The sequence below is a fragment of the Rana temporaria genome, chromosome 2 (assembly GCF_905171775.1).
Source record: "Rana temporaria chromosome 2, aRanTem1.1, whole genome shotgun sequence".
In the NCBI taxonomy this organism is placed as follows: domain Eukaryota; kingdom Metazoa; phylum Chordata; class Amphibia; order Anura; family Ranidae; genus Rana; species Rana temporaria.
The window spans coordinates 278853156-278875647 of NC_053490.1; the positions used below are offsets into that span (position 1 = coordinate 278853156).

Here is a 22492-nt window from a genome sequence, read left to right on the forward strand (position 1 = left end):
ACTTCAACTTCTGTACAGTTGCGTCTGATTCTGGTGTATTGTCCCTGAGGAACTGCCTTTAGCCATGGACCGTAGTGGCAACTGTCCACAGGAATGAACGAGTTCCTGTCTGTCGGTTTAAAAAAAGTACTCGTGACAAACCTGTCACCCACTATGCCAATGTTCAAATCCAGGAAATTTACCAAAGTCTGACTTGCAGAAAAAGTGAATCTGATGCCTCTAACATTATCGTTAAGGAAACTCATAAACACGTCCAACTCGTCTCTATCTCCATCCCATAGGAGGAGGACGTCGTCGATATACCTGACCCAAAGGGCCACTTCGGGTCTTTGGCAACCATCGACGACGTCCTCCTCCCATTTGGCCATGAAGAGATTCGCCAAGCTGGGGGCATATTTAGCCCCCATGGCCACTCCTCGGTCCTGGCGAAAAAAACAGTTGTCGAACCAAAAATAATTGTGACTTGCTGCAAACTGCAGCAAAGTCACAATAAACTCAATCTGCTCTGAGACCAGAGTTGAATCCTTGGTTAGGTAAAATCTTACAGCCTCAAGACCTAAGTCGTGGGGGATTATGGTGTAGAGGGATGTCACGTCAGCCGTGACCATCCACACACCTTCCCTGGGGGCCAATCCTGATAGCAGGTTAATAACCTGCTTCGTGTCTCCAATGAAGGAGGGTATCTTACGCACCAGAGGTTGCAAATAAAAATCAATGTACTTGCCCACCCGGGACGTGATGGAATCAATCCCACTGACAATGGGACGTCCCGGGGGGCAAGTTTGATTCTTATGAATTTTCGGGAGATAGTATATCACCGGTGTGCGGGGAGCCACTGGTACCAGGAATAAACTCTCCTTTTCATTTATAATCCCTTTCTGAAGGCCTTGATCCACAATAGTCTCCAAGTCGCGTTTGTACTTGACTACCGGGTCACGGCTTAGAGGGGTATAGGTGTCATCGTCGTCCACGATGCGGTGCATCTCTGCAACATAATCGCATCTATCTAGGACGACGATGCCACCCCCTTTATCAGCCGGTCTAATGACAAGCGATTTGTTAGAGCATAACGAATCGAGTCCGATCTCAAGGTCTTTATTCAATTTTGCCCTCCTGATTTTCATATTATCCAAATCTTTAAGAACAACGTCCCTGAACACCCTTATACTCGCTGGTAGGGTACCGGGATTGAACAATGAAGCGTTGGATAAATTTGAATGTCTATATTTTGGGGCATGCTGGGGACCTTCAGTAATTGGATTCATCAAGAAATGTCTCTTAATGCTCAATTTTCTTGAAAACTTGTGAACATCCATAAAGGTTTGAAATTTGCTCAGATTTCTCGGAGGTGCAAACTTCAAACCTTTATCCAACAGCCTCTTTTCAGAATCTGTTAGTGTTTGTTGACTCAAGTTGTAGATCCCAATACCTACACTCTTCTTCTCTTTGGATGCTTGGGCTCTCCTCCCCCCTCTGGTCCCTCTCTTGGTTCTGTAGGCCATGCTGGGCCGTGATGGCTCCTGGGAAAACCCCAATTGTAGGGTGAACGAGATGGTGGCGGCCCCTGTATGTTTTCAGGTCTAAAGTTCCCATATCCCCTATCCAATGGTCCAAAGCCAGGTGGAGGAAAGAATCTTTCCCAACTGTTATATGGAACATCTCTGGGTCCGAACCCATAGGGTCCCATTGAATCTGATAGGGGAAAGAAACGGTTTTGGGTTGGGATATTGAAATCATAACTGTTCTCTCTTCTATTTTGAGGATTAGACTCCATTTGTGTGGAGTTTCTACGTTGAAAAGAGGTAGTCTGATTTCGACCTACTGGAGAGTCGCTCCTATAATGTTGAAATTGGGCCTCCAATTTATGATTTTTGGATTTATGTCGGCCTCTAATAGGAGTATTAGATTGAGCCATATCTTTTTTGGAGTTTCTCAGTTTAACTCTGGGTTTCTGCTGAGCCTGAGAGGATGTTGAAGTGCCTGGTTGATCTGACCTTTGGTTCAAAACCAATGTGCGCTGAACAGGCACAGGAAGAGTACCTGAGGCTTGTGGGGTAGTGTCCATGCCCTCTCTGTCTTCAACCTCTGAGGCGATCTTTTTTTGCCATTTGAATACCAACCTTGACTTATAATCATCTAAGTCGCGATTGTATTTCTTTTTCTTTTTGACTTTCTGGTCTTTCTCCTCTTTTTCAAGATTTTTCTGTAGGCTGGTAGAGTATTCTTGATATTCCTCCCCTTTTTTGAAAGGGATCAACAACTCTTTAACCAACTTAATCTCAGAGTCTAATCTGATCAGTTTGTCTTTCTTCCTCTCCGCTAAAAAGCGCAAGAAGGAAGTGCCAAGAGCGGTATGGTTCCTAGGAGCCTACGGTGGGAGGTCAGTCCCCAGACAGACGAGTCTGATCTGATCGGTTGGGCCAAATATTTCAACGATGCTGGCACTTCCTTCTTGCGCTTTTTAGCGGAGAGGAAGAAAGACAAACTGATCAGATTAGACTCTGAGATTAAGTTGGTTAAAGAGTTGTTGATCCCTTTCAAAAAAGGGGAGGAATATCAAGAATACTCTACCAGCCTACAGAAAAATCTTGAAAAAGAGGAGAAAGACCAGAAAGTCAAAAAGAAAAAGAAATACAATCGCGACTTAGATGATTATAAGTCAAGGTTGGTATTCAAATGGCAAAAAAAGATCGCCTCAGAGGTTGAAGACAGAGAGGGCATGGACACTACCCCACAAGCCTCAGGTACTCTTCCTGTGCCTGTTCAGCGCACATTGGTTTTGAACCAAAGGTCAGATCAACCAGGCACTTCAACATCCTCTCAGGCTCAGCAGAAACCCAGAGTTAAACTGAGAAACTCCAAAAAAGATATGGCTCAATCTAATACTCCTATTAGAGGCCGACATAAATCCAAAAATCATAAATTGGAGGCCCAATTTCAACATTATAGGAGCGACTCTCCAGTAGGTCGAAATCAGACTACCTCTTTTCAACGTAGAAACTCCACACAAATGGAGTCTAATCCTCAAAATAGAAGAGAGAACAGTTATGATTTCAATATCCCAACCCAAAACCGTTTCTTTCCCCTATCAGATTCAATGGGACCCTATGGGTTCGGACCCAGAGATGTTCCATATAACAGTTGGGAAAGATTCTTTCCTCCACCTGGCTTTGGACCATTGGATAGGGGATATGGGAACTTTAGACCTGAAAACATACAGGGGCCGCCACCATCTCGTTCACCCTACAATTGGGGTTTTCCCAGGAGCCATCACGGCCCAGCATGGCCTACAGAACCAAGAGAGGGACCAGAGGGGGGAGGAGAGCCCAAGCATCCAAAGAGAAGAAGAGTGTAGGTATTGGGATCTACAACTTGAGTCAACAAACACTAACAGATTCTGAAAAGAGGCTGTTGGATAAAGGTTTGAAGTTTGCACCTCCGAGAAATCTGAGCAAATTTCAAACCTTTATGGATGTTCACAAGTTTTCAAGAAAATTGAGCATTAAGAGACATTTCTTGATGAATCCAATTACTGAAGGTCCCCAGCATGCCCCAAAATATAGACATTCAAATTTATCCAACGCTTCATTGTTCAATCCCGGTACCCTACCAGCGAGTATAAGGGTGTTCAGGGACGTTGTTCTTAAAGATTTGGATAATATGAAAATCAGGAGGGCAAAATTGAATAAAGACCTTGAGATCGGACTCGATTCGTTATGCTCTAACAAATCGCTTGTCATTAGACCGGCTGATAAAGGGGGTGGCATCGTCGTCCTAGATAGATGCGATTATGTTGCAGAGATGCACCGCATCGTGGACGACGATGACACCTATACCCCTCTAAGCCGTGACCCGGTAGTCAAGTACAAACGCGACTTGGAGACTATTGTGGATCAAGGCCTTCAGAAAGGGATTATAAATGAAAAGGAGAGTTTATTCCTGGTACCAGTGGCTCCCCGCACACCGGTGATATACTATCTCCCGAAAATTCATAAGAATCAAACTTGCCCCCCGGGACGTCCCATTGTCAGTGGGATTGATTCCATCACGTCCCGGGTGGGCAAGTACATTGATTTTTATTTGCAACCTCTGGTGCGTAAGATACCCTCCTTCATTGGAGACACGAAGCAGGTTATTAACCTGCTATCAGGATTGGCCCCCAGGGAAGGTGTGTGGATGGTCACGGCTGACGTGACATCCCTCTACACCATAATCCCCCACGACTTAGGTCTTGAGGCTGTAAGATTTTACCTAACCAAGGATTCAACTCTGGTCTCAGAGCAGATTGAGTTTATTGTGACTTTGCTGCAGTTTGCAGCAAGTCACAATTATTTTTGGTTCGACAACTGTTTTTTTCGCCAGGACCGAGGAGTGGCCATGGGGGCTAAATATGCCCCCAGCTTGGCGAATCTCTTCATGGCCAAATGGGAGGAGGACGTCGTCGATGGTTGCCAAAGACCCGAAGTGGCCCTTTGGGTCAGGTATATCGACGACGTCCTCCTCCTATGGGATGGAGATAGAGACGAGTTGGACGTGTTTATGAGTTTCCTTAACGATAATGTTAGAGGCATCAGATTCACTTTTTCTGCAAGTCAGACTTTGGTAAATTTCCTGGATTTGAACATTGGCATAGTGGGTGACAGGTTTGTCACGAGTACTTTTTTTAAACCGACAGACAGGAACTCGTTCATTCCTGTGGACAGTTGCCACTACGGTCCATGGCTAAAGGCAGTTCCTCAGGGACAATACACCAGAATCAGACGCAACTGTACAGAAGTTGAAGTCTTCGATACCCAGGCAACTGTTCTATCAAACAAATTTCTTGAGAAGGGGTATGACCCGTTGATACTGGACCAGGCGGTATACTCTGCCCGTAACATGGAAAGAGAATCCCTGTTAAAGGTACAGACTAAACAGGAAAACAAAGTCTCCTCTTTGCCATTTATAACTACTTTCTCAGTACAACATCAAAATATTAAACGTTTAATCAGAAAACACTGGCATATACTGCAAAGTGATCTTGTACTGGCACCTGTGTTACCAGCAAGACCATCTGTGGTGTTTCGCGGTGCCTCCTCCTTGGGAGCCAGTGTGGCCCCAAGTGTCCAGGACCCCCCTAGTGAAACAAGAATCTTCTGGCAAACCCTTACGGGTTATCACAGATGCAAAAACTGTCAGGTGTGCTCTCTAAATAAATGTCGAGATCGGAAGATCACCCATTTCTCCTCCACTAGTACTGGTCGAACATATGAAGTGAAACCATTCATTACCTGTTCCAGTAAGGGGGTGGTTTACTTACTCCAATGCCCCTGCGGGCTTCAGTATGTAGGGAGGACCAAGAGGGAATTAAAAATCAGATTAAACGAACATATAGCTAAGATAAGAAATGGCTTTCCAAACCATTCGGTTTCGAGACACTATGATTTGGTTCATCATAGAAATCCAGAGGGGACTTTGTTTGTGGGTATCGATAAATACAAACCGAACTGGAGGGGGAGTTCCCTAATTAGAGAGATCTCGAAAACTGAAATGGCATGGATCCACAGATTGAGGACATATCTTCCTCATGGCCTCAACGTGGACACTGACATCAATGCATTTATAAATAATGCTTAGTCCATGGTGGTCAGTTTTGAGACTTCTCTGGCAGGGGATTGAATTTTTCTGTTCTGACGGGAAAAAACTAATCATGGACACACTGTTTGGTGACAGCCTTCATTGATATTAGGGCAAGTCCCCTTTTTTCCAAATTTTAGATTTATATATTTTTATGTTGATTTATGGATTGGGATTAATTTTTTCGAATCATGCACTAGTTTTTATTAATTGAATATTCCCCGTATTAGGGGTCTATCGGGTATTCACTTAAGATCCATAGTGGTCACATTTTGCAATATATGGGACTTTGATTATTGTGGTTGCCCATATAATAGAATCAATTTAATCATCACTAATTAATATATTTATATTTTCACATATGCACAAGATTTAACTTTTGATTAAGTTTAGATAATTTTACACATGTCCCTTATACTCTGAATTTAATTTTGGATATGGGCCATATAATAACATGTCGAGCTCACTGTGTGACACTGCCACGACTTTCTCACTCATCCCTTTATGATACGGGTGAATCTGTCCTGAGAATGGCTAGTACAACGCCCTGTGGAGCGCAACCACTGGGTTTTGTTGGTCCGGCGCATGCGTGAGTGACCCACAGTGAGGCTTGGTTACGATCGAAGGTGGTTTGATTGAATTTTAATTTCTTTTTAAATTCTCTTTATTGAATGGTTAACTCGATGATGCTCCATGACACACGAGGTGTAATCATGGGCACAAGTTGATATTTACTGCCACTAACTGTTTAATGTGAGCTTCAAGCACTCGAGCCGTGACACACACAGTCCCGCCCCTGTGAGGGTGGTCCCGTCATGTCTCGCCTTGGTGAGTGATGCGCGCGTCATAGGTGTCAGCCCCCTTTTGGGCGGAGCTGTTATGCGTCCTATGGGCATTGATTCTTGGACAACCCAATGACCCGGATGTTGATCTGCTATACTTCCGGCGTGCGCGGGGATCCCGGAGCGGGGCCTGGTAATTATGACTCGATTGTTTGATAGCCTAATGTGTTCCTATAAAGAGGGGTGGCGTCCCACGCCACTCGTACCCCGAGACGAAGTGATTTCTCACGAAACGCGTCGGGTGGAGTGAGTGACGTGTGGACGCCATCCCCTTCATTTCTCCAACGAGTGGCTTTTGTTCCTGATACGTCCGGCCGGCGTTACAGGCCAACTGCTTGGTTTATCAACCCAAATGTGAGTTGTATAACTGTTTTTACTTTATTTTAAATAAATTTACCCGGATTTTATGCTATGTGGAGCCTGTTTTGTGTTTTTTCACCTTTGAGCACGGCATGGTCCCAGCGCAAGTGGTGAACTTTCTGCGGATTTGACATCTATGGTGGAAAGACATGTTGATAGTGGTCCGGCAGGACCTAGATTTCTGGTAAGCAGCTGTGTGATCGGTGGTGGATTCACGTTTAATGCTACAACCAGCGTCTTTAAAGCTCTCACGGGTGTCTTCATTTTCACTTGGACTCATCACATTCATCTCTAAATTGAAGTTTATGGACTTTATTCACTTATTTTGTGGTTCTTCAATTTCAAATTATTTAATAATTTGTCACGCCTTCGTGGCAATTCTCACTATATTGCATTGCTCAGTAGGGCCAGGTGGCTTTGGGCCCTCTGATCACATGGGATTACTTTAATGGTGTATAAATTCAGATTGTTAATCGAAGAATTTTTTAGCACATGCACCTCAGTACACGTCCAATATGTTTGATTAACATATGTTCATTTTTTGGTTTAGCGCAATTAATCTTCCTTTTTTATATACTTAATTGGAGAGAGAGACCGCTCACTCTTAAGGTATGGGGATTTTAATGGGTGTGTTGTTGTCTGTCACTGAGGTAAGCACAACAACAGAAAGGTTTATAAAGTTAAAGATTTACTAATCTTTAAATTTAAATTGAAAATCACAATACGATAATTACATTTGGTCATAATCGTATTGACCATAGTTGATACTCAATGCACAAGATTCGAACAGATGCTTGTATATGCGAAAATCCAACGCGTTTCACAGCCGAGCTGCCTTGAAAAAGCAGATAAGAAGTCTGAAAAAAGTGTCGGCTTTTCCTGTATTTACAAGCATCTGTTTGAATCTTGTGCATTGAGTATCAACTATGGTCAATACGATTATGACCAAATGTTATTATTGTATTGTGATTTTAAATCTTTAACTTTATAAACCTTTCTGTGGTTGTGCTTACCTCAGTGACAGACAAAAACACACCCGTTAAAATCCCATCACCTTAAGAGGGAGCAGTGTCTCTCTCCAATTCTTTTAAAAAGATCTTTAAGTGGAGCTCCACCCTAAAGTGCAACTCCCGCTGATCGGAACCCCCCCCCTCCGGTGTCACATTTGACACCTTTCAGGGGGGAGGGGGGTGCAGATACCTGTCTAAAGACAGGTATTTGCACCCACTTCCGGCCACACAGTCTCGGGCAGACTGTGGGCATGGCGTCACCTCCTGTCCCCCCCCGTTGTGTTCTGGGAACACTCGGCTCCCAGTACACAGCGGGAGGCAATTGGCAGGCGTAGCGCGACTCGCGCATGCGCCGTAGGGAACCGGGCAGTGAAGCTGGAGCGCTTCACTTCCTGGTTCCCTCACCGAGGATGGCAGGGAGGGGGGCAGCAGAGTGACGAGCGATCGCTCATCCTCTGCTGCGGACGGCGCTGGACTCCAGGACAGGTAAGTGTCCAAATATTAAAAGTCAGCAGCTGCAGTATTTGTAGCTGCTGGCTTTTAATATTTTTTTTTCAGCGGACATCCGCTTTAATTGCCAACACAGAGCTCTGGGCTGTGATTGTACAGTTCAGCAGGTCCTGTGATTGTACAGTTCAGCAGGTCCATGAATCATTGGCCAGGGCTTGCTGACAGGCTCCCATGGTGTACAATCACAGCAGGTACCGGTGGGGTCTGCAAGTGGTTTTCCTGGAAAAATCAGCGTTAAAAACGCGCTATTTACCGCGTTTTTTGCATTAGCGTTTCTGAGCGTTTTTGCTCGCTTGTGCGCATTTTTTTGCGTTTTTAACGTCTGGCGTTTTTACAGCTGTGTTTTAGGAGCCACAGAACGTCCTGGTCCTGCGTTTTTTTTACAGCTCAAAAACGCCTATGCCATTTGCAGCTCAAAAACACCTATGTGGGAATGAAGCCATAGAATAACATGGACAGGCCTTTTTAAGCTGTAAAAAACGCTCAGAAACGTGGCTGTAAAAACGCCAGTGGAAATGAAGCCTTATAGTGTTACCCCAGTTGGTAACTCTAATTGTCCTGTTGACCACTGTCACAGGGACTGAAAGTGATGGAAAATCCAAAATTATGAGTTGTCACCAGAACAGCTGATGTAGGGATTCTTGTTCTGGTGCCAACTATCTAATAGGCGATTATCTACATTGGATCTAGGGGACAGGAGGTGAGGAGAAATCCCCTCCATTGGAGACACAGATAGAAAGATAACATGACAGGAGTTTTAATCGTTTCCTACTGTGCCCAAACTAAAAAGTATTTTGACATTGGATATACAATACTTTAGGCTGTAATTACATGGATGATTACAAATGATTTCTGTACCAGGAATCAAAGGTCTCTGGCAATAGCTGTGACTGGAAAGCCTGTAGATATTAGGCCATCTGTCCGTGGCTGTCAGCATGTAATTGCACATGACGATATACCTGCAGCTATGGACAAATGATCTTTCTGCAGTTATTGCTGATCATCTGTCCCTAACTGTGGGTAATCGCTCAATGTGCGATAACATGCAGACAGCATTGGCCACCTGTCAGTATGTCATTCGTTTGCAAATGGCCACAACTTTTCACAAAGAGCTATGATTTCTGCCACAGGTTTGTGCTAATTATTGCCACAGGGATCTGTTGTTCATTTGTAATTGCCTTTGTGAATATAGCTCTAAAGGACAGTCTAACCAAGTAATAATGCTCTGTAGACACGATCGAAATTTCCGATGGGATAAAATCCGATGGAATTTTCCGTCTGAATTACGTTCAAGCTGTCTTGCATACACACTGTCAGACCAAATTCTGACCGTCCAAAACGCGGTGATGTAAAAAACGACGACGAGCCGAGAAAAATAAAGTTCAATGCTTCCGAGCATGCGTTGACTTGATTCTGAGCATGCATGTTTTTTTCCTCCGTCGGAGTTCCACACAGACGATCGGAATTTCCGATAGGAGTTTTTTCCATCGGGAAAAAAATAGAACATGTTCTATTTCTAAACTCCGATGGAAAAAGTCAGATGGGGCCCACACACAGTCGGAATATCCGATTTTTTTCATTGGAAATTCCGATCGTGTGTACAAGGCATAAGAGAAAGCACAGATACACTCAGGGGTCTAGCTTCACACAGCTTTCACCCAAAATTCACATATTTTTCTAATTCAATTTAGTTGCAGTTGGAATCAAAGTGAGCAATATCCTTTCCTTGTATTAAAATAGGTATGGGCTGAGAGACAGACATCATTTTATCCCTGTGCAAATCATAACTAAAACCTCATCTGGATTATGCAGTTCAGTTTTGGGCACTGGTTCCCCAAATAGGAAAATTGTGGAACTGGAGAAAGTGAAGAGAAGACCAACCAAACTGATAAGAGGCATGGAGGAGCTTGGCTGTGAGGAAAGATTAGAGGAACTTAATTTAGAAGAGGAGATTAATGGGGGATTTGATCAACATGTATAAATACATAAGTGGTCCATATAGTGTACGTGGTGTAGAGTTATTCACTTTCAGATCATCACAGAGGACAGGGGGGTACTCTCCGCCTGGAGGAAAAGAGATTAAACCTCCAGCTGTGAAAAAGTGAAAATAGTCTCCCTCCAGAGGTGGTTCTGGTCAGCTCAGTAGATTGTTTTCAAAAAGGTCTGGATTCTTTACTAAATGTACAGAATATAACCGGATACTAATCTTTATAGGTAAAGTTAATTCAGGGAATATCTTGGGGGTTTAGGAAGGATTTTTTTCCATGCTGGAGCAAATTGGATCATGCTTTATTGGGGTTTTGTGCCTTCTGGATCAACTGTGGGTGAAGGATTACGTGTACGGAGGTTTTCACTTAGTGTGTATTTTAATTTTTTATTTTTCTCTGTGGGTTGAACTGGATGGTCTTTTTTTTAGCCAGATTAAAGCGGAATTCCACAAAAAATGGAACTTCCGCTTTAAGGGAAGATGACTCCCTGACATGCCACATTTGGCATGTAATTTGTTGGGGGGGGGGGGGAGTGGAAACCCTCTTAGGGCATTAGGGCACCCCAAAGCCGAAAGGAAGTTCACCTCCCCCCTCTTGGCAATCATCTGGGACACATCACAGGTCCAAGATGATTGCCCGGCAAATTTATGGCGCGTCGCGTGGCTCACTCATGCGCAGTACGTGCCCGGCTGTGAAGCCACTGCCGGGTGCCCACACTCACGATGCCGGTGCTGCAGAGAGGAGGATGAGACGATCGGGGCTTCGTAGGCCTTTTTGTAGCTGCTGACTTTTATATGGGTGGAACTCCGCTTTAACTATATAACTTTGTTGTTTTTTTTTTTTGTTTCATAAAGTATAACTTTGTAACTATCTAATTGCAACATTATGTAAATCCTTTGTTGAAGTATGTTTTTTTTTGGGGGCATACTTACCTAGGTGGATGCAGCATCAGACCGATGCTGCATCTGTTACACACCGCCTCTTCGCTGAGAACCAAGCCACCGAACACCATCGATGGCTAGGTTCTCTCACCTCCCCAAGCTCTGCTCCTCTACGCTCATTGGAGCACTGAGCTGTGGAGGGGCAGGGAGCGGCTGTCTCAGAAGCTAGCTAAAACTCTGAGACTGCCATCAGGCAGCTGGTGGATCCAGACTTCGGAAGTCAGGATGACGTGCTGCCTCAACTGATCCTGGTGATGTCAGCGGAGAGGGGACCGATCTCCGCTGAAAATGGGTCACAGGAGTGCAAAACGAATTGCACTCCTGCTAAGCTAAGCTCAGGCTGGACTTCTCCTTTAAGTGCTAAATTTTTTATTGGAAGGCCATAGCTATTCTTTAACTGGTTGCCGACCAGCTGCCGTCGTTTTACGACGGCAGGTCGGCTCTCGCGCAGGCCACTAAGGTAAAGGAAGCTATTTAGGAAAAAAAAAATTTACTTTACAATCCCTTTAAGTTAGGTAAGTATGATGTATGTATCTTTTCAAATGTTCTTCTGGCTCTCCTGAGCTCCAACAACAATAGGGCTCTATCACTCTCACTGGCACCAACAATGGGGCACTATCCTTCCCACTGACACGAACAATGGCACGCTATTTCTCCCTCTGCAAGAAGTATGTCACCAGCACACCAGGACTTCCTAGACAAATCCAAAGCTTTATCCAGCAATCACATAATGGTTATAATAGCAACATTTGGAGCCACACATACTCAATCATCAGGCATGTGACCATTATGATCACATGTTTATGAAAATGTTCTGCATAGCTCTGAAACATCACTATTATAGCCAGGATGTGATCGCTGAATAAAGCTTTGGATCTGTCTAGGAGATTCTGGTGTGCTGGTGGCACACTTCTCACTTTGACTGTTCTTAGTTCTAGACGGTGGTCACTGCAGCACCCATCTAAATCTACAGCCAGTTTCAGGAATGTTTGCACTGGGAATATTGCGCTATTTGTTCCACTGATACCAACAATGGGGTACTATTCTTTCTACTGACACCACCAATGGGTTACACTACTATTCCTTCTTCTGACACCAAGAAAGGGGTACACAACTATTTCATTCTTCTGACACCCAGCACTGTATCTTAGCCCAGGCCTAGGGCGGCACTTTGCAGGGAAGCCTCCCCCTCACACGAAAAAGACAGCCTCCTGCCAGCTCCCGCATAAAAAGAGTCACCGCCGGCTTGCGCTACACTTTTAGTGTAGCACCAGTCTTATGGGGCAGACTGGGCTGGGGGGCAGGGTTCTAGAGGCATATCAGTCTGGCACCCCCATAAAGTAGAAAATAGAAATTAAATACTGCGCTGTGACAAGTAAAAAAACAGCAGCCAGCACAGCTTGTGGACAAAAAAAGCAAAATAGTGGATGTGGAAAAGTGCAGCGCTATTAATGAACAAAGTGTAATCATATATGTGAAAAAATTAACATACACAAGCATAAAATTATAGCAATACGAATGCCTAACCCAATGTGATTGCGACAACAAATGTCTCTATACATATTGTAAGGGGTTAGCTCGGTAGCGGGGGGTGTGTGACCTCCTGAGTGGGTTCACTACACACTGAATTATACAGAGAGGCAGCCAGGTGGTTGAAAAAACAAGGGTTATGGTTTATTCTTCCATATTGCTGGAAACAAGTGCAAGCATCCAAACAGCATAAACAAAACAAAACATAAAATAAACCCTGGCCACTTGGGCCGTCTACCTTCACAACACAGGAAGCTACCTATGGAGTCTGGCACAGGCTACTGCTGGGCAGACACTGCTGGTCTTCCAGCAGAAAACAATAGTATTTTTGATTTTCTTATCACACAGCAAAAAGTTCAACAAGCACTTCACCTTCAGAAGTCTTCCTAAGCTCACTGCTCTCCTTAACTCAACAAGCCTCAGGATGCAGCATTCAGTAGTAATCCTCTGGACAACTTATAGAGGCCTTAATTTTATCATTCTGAACAGCTGAAGCTATCCAACGGCCTTAAACCTTTCTGGCTACCTCTGCAGCCGACACCTGATAGTAATTGGTGAATTTTCTAAACAAGGCAGAAATGTATCTCCCGTCTGTGACAAAGAGGGGCGTTTAAAGGCAAAAAGATTCAAACTTCCTTAAATGTGGAGTATTTGGCGCCTAGTGTACATGAGGCCTTACTGCTATCATATTTCCTTCCAGACAGGATCCTTTTAAGCTTAGTTATAAAGATTGTCCAACACGTTGGGAAATCTTGCTGAACCGTTTCTATTCACCCCTTTCACCTTGCATGATTTAATCCTATTCTTAGCCAAATCAAAATGTTACTAAACCCACAACAGTAAATTTGTTCTGTATATGCAGTAAAGCATGCTTGTTATACTCACTGTGCACTGTGCATTGTGCAAAAAGGCTGTTTGATCCTGTCTTCTCTAATCCTCCTCTTCTTTTACTGTTCATAATTCACCTTCTGATAGTACAGAGCCCTGGAGGCACTCTGCACATGGCCAGTTTGGTGTGCATTGCTATAGAGGCTTTTTTTTTTTTCCGGGAGGGTGCATGTGATCCGCACAGAGCTGATCAGTACTGTTCAGACAAAAAAGTCAGGGGTCATGCTGCCTCATAGGACAATCAGAGCAGAATGAAAACCCCTCCTACAAGCTTTAACTAGCGCTCGGCCAGACACTGATAGAAGTCACAAGACTGCTAAATACTGCTGATGAGAAAAGGTATTTAGCAGTATATATTTACTAAAATAATTGCATTTCCATGTTCGGTGTGCTGTGGGAGACCAGATATAGTGAATGCGGTGTCCTGGGGCTGAGTTTAGTGACACTTTAAGAATCTGTATAGTGACAGGAATATTTTGTAATCGCCAGCAATATCTGCCTACTTTATAAGGCAGAGCAGCCCAGATCTCTCGTACATGCTGTAGTTATATATTTGTATTCCTTTTTATTCCCCACAGTTGTAGGAAGAGTATATATTTAAATTTGTACTGGATGCCCACAGCGTGTCTGCAAACATTGTGCATAATTAGTCTGTCATAAAAATCTGTGTTTTGATTGTTTTTGTCTCAATATATCAGTCCTGGGATGAGCTGTCTTGTGATGGCGAGGATAATCCATAATGTTGAGAGACACACATCTTGTTGCCGTAGATTGCTGTTCAATCAGGTGGAGCCTGCCACAGGCTTTTAATATACAAGAAATATAGGGAAAGGATCATCAACTCTAGAGGTACTAATGGCGAAGTGTTAGGATAATGATTTGGGCAAGGAAGACTAAAGCAAGCTATGTGGCATGGAAACATCTCACATTCACACCACTTAATGAGGTATAAAACACACAAGGTGAAAAGAGGAATTCATTGAAACTTGCAAAAAAACTGTGGAAATAGCATATACTGGAAATTCAAAGTCTACGATTTACTGGTTGTCAAATTCCTACTCCAGGGGAGGAGAGCTTCTGTAAGTAACTGTAAATGAATAAAGTACAAAGTACAGTTAAAGTGATATTAAACCTTTTATATATTGCAGTTTACCAATTATTAGATGTGGTGGCTGCATTAGTTTTCTTTTTTAACTTCTTCCCGCGAAAGACATCGCAAGTCTTAATTGCCGGGAGGGTGTCCATATTTATCCTACTGAACATGCGCTGTCAGCGCATCCCTGTGGGCCACGTGTGGTGCACTCTGTGATCAGTGAGTCTATAAGATCCCAGGCCCCTTACCACGTGATCATCTGTCAGCCAATGACAGCTATTAAATATGCACAAAACTACTGTATACATGGGTGCATTAATTATGTCTTTTAAATGGCCTGCCTAATGCGCATACACCAAAAAATATTGCACCATGCCCTATAATTGAAAAGCACACTAACCTGCAATGTATAGACCTGAACTAACCACAGTGGAATAAATGGGATTGCTATTTGATATGCATTCTCATACCATAAAACGTGCATTGTGGGTAAAATGTGCATTTTACTGCAGGAAAAAACAGACCATTATAGTGCTATTATATAGTTATTTTCAATATTTTTTTCCACTTCTATTCTGCTAAACATAAAGCTATATACTATCTAATAAGACAGCTCCAGCTGCTGGCAAATAGATAGTGCTGGCGGAGCAGAAGAGGTTCTATAATTTGAATGGTAATGCATATGTTTTGCTGTAGTCACAGTGTTAAGCTAGACAAGGAGTCAATTTTGTAGAAAAAAGAATTAGGTTCAGTACCTCATTTAGTACCTCATGTAGCAGTCCAAAACAACAGTTATCCAGGAATGGTAGTATGAGTGCATGTGGTAGTGTTTACTATTCCATACAAAGAGCCTTGTTAAAAACTAAAATGTATTAATGGTATTTAGTGTGGATGCTTTTATATGATTTTTTTAAATAGATTTTTTGATTTCTAATTAAATCAACCTTTTGGATTGCTACATCTAAAGTTTATTTTATTGTGGGGTACAAGATGTTACCTGAATGTGCAATTACTATATTTATAAGAAGCAAGCTTTTGTATCTGTTTAAACAGTTACAATGGCTTGAAAAAGTATTCATACTCTTTAAATGTTCCACATTTTGTCATGTTACAACCAAAAATGTTAATGTATTTTTATTGGGAAAAAAATATCTGACAAGTGTGACGTGCATTTGTATTCAGCCCCCTTTAAACTCTGATACCCCTAACTAAAATCTAGTGGAACCAATTGCCTTCAGAAGTCTCCTAATTAGTAATTAGAGTCCACCTGTGTGTAATTTTAACTGCAAACCTACCAATACATGGCTGTCCACCTAAACTGACAGGCAAGAAGAGCATTAATTAGAGAAAGAGCCAAGAGGACCATGGTAACTCTGGAGAAACTGCAGAGATCCACAGCGCAGGTGGGAGAATCTGTCTGTGACGGGAGTAACTTTGGGCGGGGGGGCTCCTAAGAAGTCTGTTGCCTACTAGGCTGAAGAGGGGGAAGATCACAGTTTGTATTGTTAATTGTAATTAGCTTCTGCTTTTGTGTAAAGGTGTCCTGTGTTTATATTTATGATAATGTGTGTTGTGTCTTCTGAGCTAAAAGATGGCAAGTCTGTCCTGAAAGGTCATGCCTCTGAATCACCTAGGCTGTTTAAAGCCTTGTTCACACCTCTGCGAATTGGTTGTGGCTTACACCGCATCCAATTTGCATAACATTTTAAAATACATTGATTTTAATGAGGCTGGTTCACATATGTGCGATGCATTTGCACTGCGCATTGCCCAAAAAACGTGTGCGTTTTCTAGGCATTGCGGTGTGAATTGTCTGCACATTATCTTCTATGGGAACACATCTGATTTGCAGATGTGTTCTGTTCTGAATAGGAATTCTCTCCCTGCTCACTACACTTCCCCCCTTCCCTCTCCCAGGTCAGCAAATCCGCAGCTACAACGCACATGAACCGCTGAACAGCTCTGTTATCTCTTTGCAGAGAAAACAGAGCTGGAATTCGCACCCTACAAGTGTGAACCCAGCCTTAATGATTAGTTAATTCTGTTTCTGGTTACAGTTTGCTAGGGTAATATGATCAGGAGGGGGGGGGGGCAGGGAAATGTCCTCCTGGTGTATATATTTTTGTGAGTTTGTCCAATAAAGGATTCCATGTTCAAGCTGTGTAACTGAGCTTGCTAGTCTCACCAGTTTTTTTTAGTTACAATATATAGGCTGTAATATCTGAAGGTCCAGATTGGAGGAAGCAGTGTACTGACGGAAGCACTCAAGCGGAGTGCAACGCAGATCCGTTACACTGTCCACAGGTCAACTATTAGTCATGTACTCCACAAATCTGGTCTTTAAGTGGCAAGAAGAAAGCCATTTTTGAAAGAAAGCCATAATAAGTTCCATTTGCTCTTTGCGAAAAGCCATATGGGGAAAACAGCAAACATGTGGAAGAAGGTGCTCTGGTCAGATGAGACCACAACTTACCTTTGCCTAAAAGTAAAATGCTATGTGTAGCAGAAAACTAACACTGCACATCACCCTGAACACGCCATCCCCACTGTGAAACATGGTGGAGGTAGCATCATGTTGTAGGAATGCTTTTCTTCAGCAGGCATAGGGAAGTTGGTCAGAGTTGATGGGAAGGTGGATGGAGCCAAATAAAAGACAATCTTAGAAGAAAACCTGTTAGAGTTTGCAAACGACTTGATAGTGGGATGAAGGTTCACCTTCCAGCAGGACAAATACCCTAAACATACAGCCAGAGCTACAAGGGAATGGTTTAGATCAAAGCATATTCATGTGTTAGAATGGCCCAGTCAAAGTCCAGACCTAAATTCAATTGAGAATCTGTGGCAAGACTTGAAAATTGCTGTTCACAGATGCTGTCTATCCAATCTGACACAGAAAAGTGGTTCTACAAAGTATTGACTCGGGGGGGGGGGGGGGGGGTGGCTGAATAAAGATGCAAGCCACACTTTTCACATATTTATTTGTAAAATATTTTGAAAACTGATTATCATTTTCCTTCAATTTCACAATTATGTGCAACTTTGTCTTGGTCTATAACACAAAATCCTAATAATATACAATTACTTTTTTGGTTGTAACATGACAAAATGTGGAAAATTTCAAGGGGTATGAATACTTTTTAAAGGCACTGTATATAGCTCTTCCTCTTAATGCACGGAAAAGATTGTATTATTTTGGTCAGGCTTCATTATCAGATAATGTTTTTTTACAATAACTGAAGTTAGTCCACCTTAACTTTAATGCTAGGTCTAATTTAAGGCCTTGTCATCTGCTCTTCCCTCTTGCACTACAATAATGCAATGCAAAGTGATACAAATGAAATAGAAACATGTTTTTACACTGCTTGATATGATAATACAAGAAATGTAAATTTAGCAAATGCATGAATCACACTTATCATGCCCTAAAAAGATTCGGCAGCTCCCTTTTGTGAATTGATTAACTTTCCCCATAAGTTACAGTGATATAGCAATTTATAAATGTAAATTTCTGTACGTAACATAATGAATTGTGAATTAGCTCATTTGAAACAGATGAAAATAAAATGTGTTAAATGTCTTTCCCCAATTCCTTTAGTATTTCCTTTAGCATCCCTACCTTCTTTGAAAGCCAACCAAAGAAAACATAATTTTATATGGAGAAATTGTAAAGGTTAGATATTTTAAATAAACCTGCTCTGTTCAAGGGTTTTACGCAGAACAGTCCCGATCCTCCTCTTCCGGGGTCCTCCGCTGGCACTCCTCCTCATCAGGTGCCCCCATGGAAATCACTTGTGCGGACTCCTGCTGCTATCAATTTGTCAAATGAGGACAGAGACAGCGGCTGGAGCCGCAGGCCTCATGCACATCGCTGGATCAGATCGGGCTCAGGGAAGAAAAAAGGAGGTTTGGGGGGCAGCTGCAGCAAAGAAGGTTTTTGACCTTGATGCATAGAATGCATTAAGGCAGAGGTAGACAACCTCAGCGCTCCAGCTGGTCTGAAGCAACAAGTCCCATGAGACATTGCAAGACCCCGACAATCACAGGCATGACTCCTAGAGGCAGAGGCATGATGGGATTTGTAGTTTCACCACAGCTGGAGGGCGAGATTGCCTACCCCTGCATTAAGGTGAAAAACCTTGAGACTTTACAATGACTTTAAATCAAGCTCTGATAATTTAATGCCGCGTACACACGATCATTTTTTGGCTGGTAAAAAACAACATTTTTCAGCATCTAGAAAAAACATTGTTTTTTCCAACTTTATCATTAAAACGATGTTGCCCACACACGATCGTTTTAAAAAAAATGCTTTAGCAAAGCACGGTGACGTACAACACGTACGACGGCACTATAAAGGGGAAGTTCCATTCGGATGGCTGATTTTGTGTTAGTAAAAGACGATTCGCGCTTTTCTGTCTGTTACAGCGTGATGAATGTGCTTACTCCATTATGAACAGTAGTTTTACCAGAACGAGCGCTCCCGTCTCATAACTTCTGAGCATGCACGGGCTTTTCACATCGTTTTAGCCCACACGACCATTTTTTACAACCCGAAAAACGACACAGTTTAAAACGTTGTTAAAAAATGCAGCAAAATGCGGATCCGTACCGGTAACACCTCCTTGCTCAGCGGAGATCACTTAGGTGAACCCCGCTGAGCCGGCAGATGAGAGGGCGGTCCCTGCACACTGTGCAGGGACCGCCCTGTCAGATCTCCACTCTCCCCTATGAGGGGATCAGATGAACACGGACCATCTGTCTGTGTTCACCCGATCCGCTCTGCAGACGGATGGACAAAATAGGATTTTCCTCTGTCTGCAGAATCGGACCATAGCTGGGACCGATCACATTGGGTGTCCCCTGACACCCGCTATCCCATAGGGATACATGTATGTCCATATTTCATCCAAAAACGGATGGATGAAATACGGACATACTGTCTGTATGTGTGAAAGGGCCCTTATAATCAAGTAAATAATTCAAAGAAGTGAATCATGATAAATCATCATCTTCTCTGAACAGCTCTGTTGGAAGTTTTAACTAGAGACTGTGGGGTTGGTTTACTAAAACATGAGAGTGCAAAATCTGGTTCAACTCTGCAAAGAAATCAATCACAATCAGCTTCCAGATTCTATTTCTTTTTTTCTTTTTGTCAAAGTAAACAAACTGAAGTTTGAAGCTGATTGGCGACCATGCACAGCTGCACCAGATTTTGCACTCTCCAGTACAGTATTAGTAAATCAATGCCAGTTTTTTTTAGCTCTTTAGAAAACCCATAGCATACTGAAAATATTGTGCAATGCACTAAGGGCCAGATCCAGAGAGCAAGTACGCCAGCGTATCTACTGATACGCCGGTGTACTTTCAAATTTCCCACGTCGTATCATTGTTTTGAATCCTCAAAACAAGATACAATGGCTTCTGGGTTAGATCCGACAGGTGTACGTCTTCGTACGCCTTCGGATCTAAGATGCAATACTTCGGCGTCCGCTGGGTGGCGTTTTCCGTGTCGGGTATGCAAATTAGCGAATTACGATGAGCCACGAACGTACGCGCGGCCGTCGCATTTTCATCTGTAGTCGGCTTTTTCCGGCGTATAGTTAAAGCTGGTATTTTGTGGCGTATAGATAGACTTGTCATGTTAAGTATGGCCGTCGTTCCCGCGTCGAAATTTGAATTTTTTTTTTTGCGGAAGTCGTCCGTGAATAGGGATGGACGTAACTCACATCTAAGTTCAAAGAATGACGTCGTTGCGACGTCATTTCGCGCAAAGCACGGCAGGAAATTTCAAAACGGAGCATGCGCAGTTCAATCGGCTTCGTTTAAATGAATCGCGCCCCCTACCCGCCCAATTTGAAATCCGCCGCCAGAAATACACTACGCCGCCGTAACTTACGGCGCAAAATCTTCCTGGAGTGTGACTTGTCAGGCGGCTAAGTCGCCTGATGCGTTGCGCCTGTGTGAACCGGCTCTTATACTGTACATGCAAGACAAGTTATCTTGTAAGTAATTGTTAGTTTAACTATCACCTATTATTTTCGAAACTATCCAAACCTCAGTGTCTCATTTAACACAGTGGACACTCCACTTGGCTACACACACCAATACTCACTTTCACAGACAGTTCAGAAAATGCTTGGCACAACAGGGAGGGCCTTGTGATTGGAGGAATGCTGATTGTGTGACTTTAGCAAGTCACTGACAGGGCTCTCCTCCTGCCTTTTATTTTTTATTTCCATTAGTTTATTAATAGCACTCTGTCATTTTTAGAATTAGGTAAAGCTGGCAGAGCGTTAAGCACATCTATAAAGAACATCACCGTGCTTTATAAATGTGCAGCCTGGCTGCTTTTAAATTGGCCCCTGAATGTTACTTCCCTCTAACTATGGTAACTGTGGGGCATTCTGTACACTGTTTATGTACAGAATGTACCAGGAATATAATGTCCTGATCGTATGATTGGCTCATTGCTTTTCCCCATGGTTTTTCTTCAAAACACTGGGATTGATTGCGTGATTATAACAGACAGTCCCTCCCACTTGGCATGCAAAAAAATATGAAATAAATTGCAGACAGACAGTGGCAAAGGTTTGCAATGAAGTTTGCTTAATTCTTACATAATCATGCAATATGCTATATGCTGGAGAAATGCTGAACAAAAATATAGTATCTTTGAAAAACAAGATTCTTGCCAAGCATGTAATAAATAAGTTACACCAAATTCAAGAATCAGTAGGGTTTAAATAAAAGCAGGGATATAATACAGATTGTGGCAGGCACAGTCCTTTATGTGTTCCTACCTTACTATTATCTCTTAGTCTTGGAAATACAAAGCTATAACTGTTGTTCTGCAGATTTAAGCACGTAACAGAATTTAGTGCAGTGCAGTGATATTGGAAAAAAAATACAATACTTGTGCATTTTGTTCTTTCCTATAATGGTTTTAGACAAAGAAAATACCATTATTCTTTTATGGGGTTAATCACAAAAGTCTACTTTTCTTTATTCTTTTCAGCCAGTTATTTATCATGAAAGTAATGCTTATTTGCCAATTCAGTATCGGAAATTATGGATATGTACAGTGAGTGGGTTATAGAGTATGTCCTTAGAATGCATTAAGGGGGAAAAACCTTGAGACTTTACAATCACTTTAAATCAAGCACATTGGACACTCACGTAAATGACTAAGGTTAATGGCTTCAGTTCTTATTCTACCTAAAGCCAAATTTTTACTGTGCCAACACATTTGTACCAAAAAATCTAAGAAATCTGAATAGGTCTTAAACCAAGATTTCAGATCACATATGAGGATAGGGGGTAACAGAAGCAACCAGACACATAAATGCATACACATAGATGCATACAGGTATTGTATGGCTGAATATTACATCCTATCTGTTTTAGCAAATGCTCACCGGCTCACTAGCTATTATATGGAGCACAGCACAGCATGGTAGGGGAGAAAAGAAAGTCCAATAGGTCTTTTACACCTTTTGCAGCTCTTAGAATTTCTTGCTTAATATTACTGTAGGGATGTGATGCCCTCTACTGTCTGAATTTGTAAATGTCTGTAATTATATTATGTATGCACTTCCTGTCCCCAGAAGGAGGAAGTGGGGAGAGAGAGAGAGAGAAAGTCTCAGCCACATGTCCTATTCATTCTGTTAAACCCCAGCCCAGAAGGGACTATTATGAAAGCATAGTTTTGTATAGT

The 22492-nt window shown here is 42.7% G+C and overlaps 1 protein-coding gene across 1 annotated transcript in view; it reads left to right on the top strand.

The window, feature by feature from the left end:
* Positions 1 to 22492, top strand: part of RIMS3 (regulating synaptic membrane exocytosis 3) — a 161131-nt gene that overhangs the window by 17231 nt on the left and 121408 nt on the right. The window lies entirely within an intron of this gene.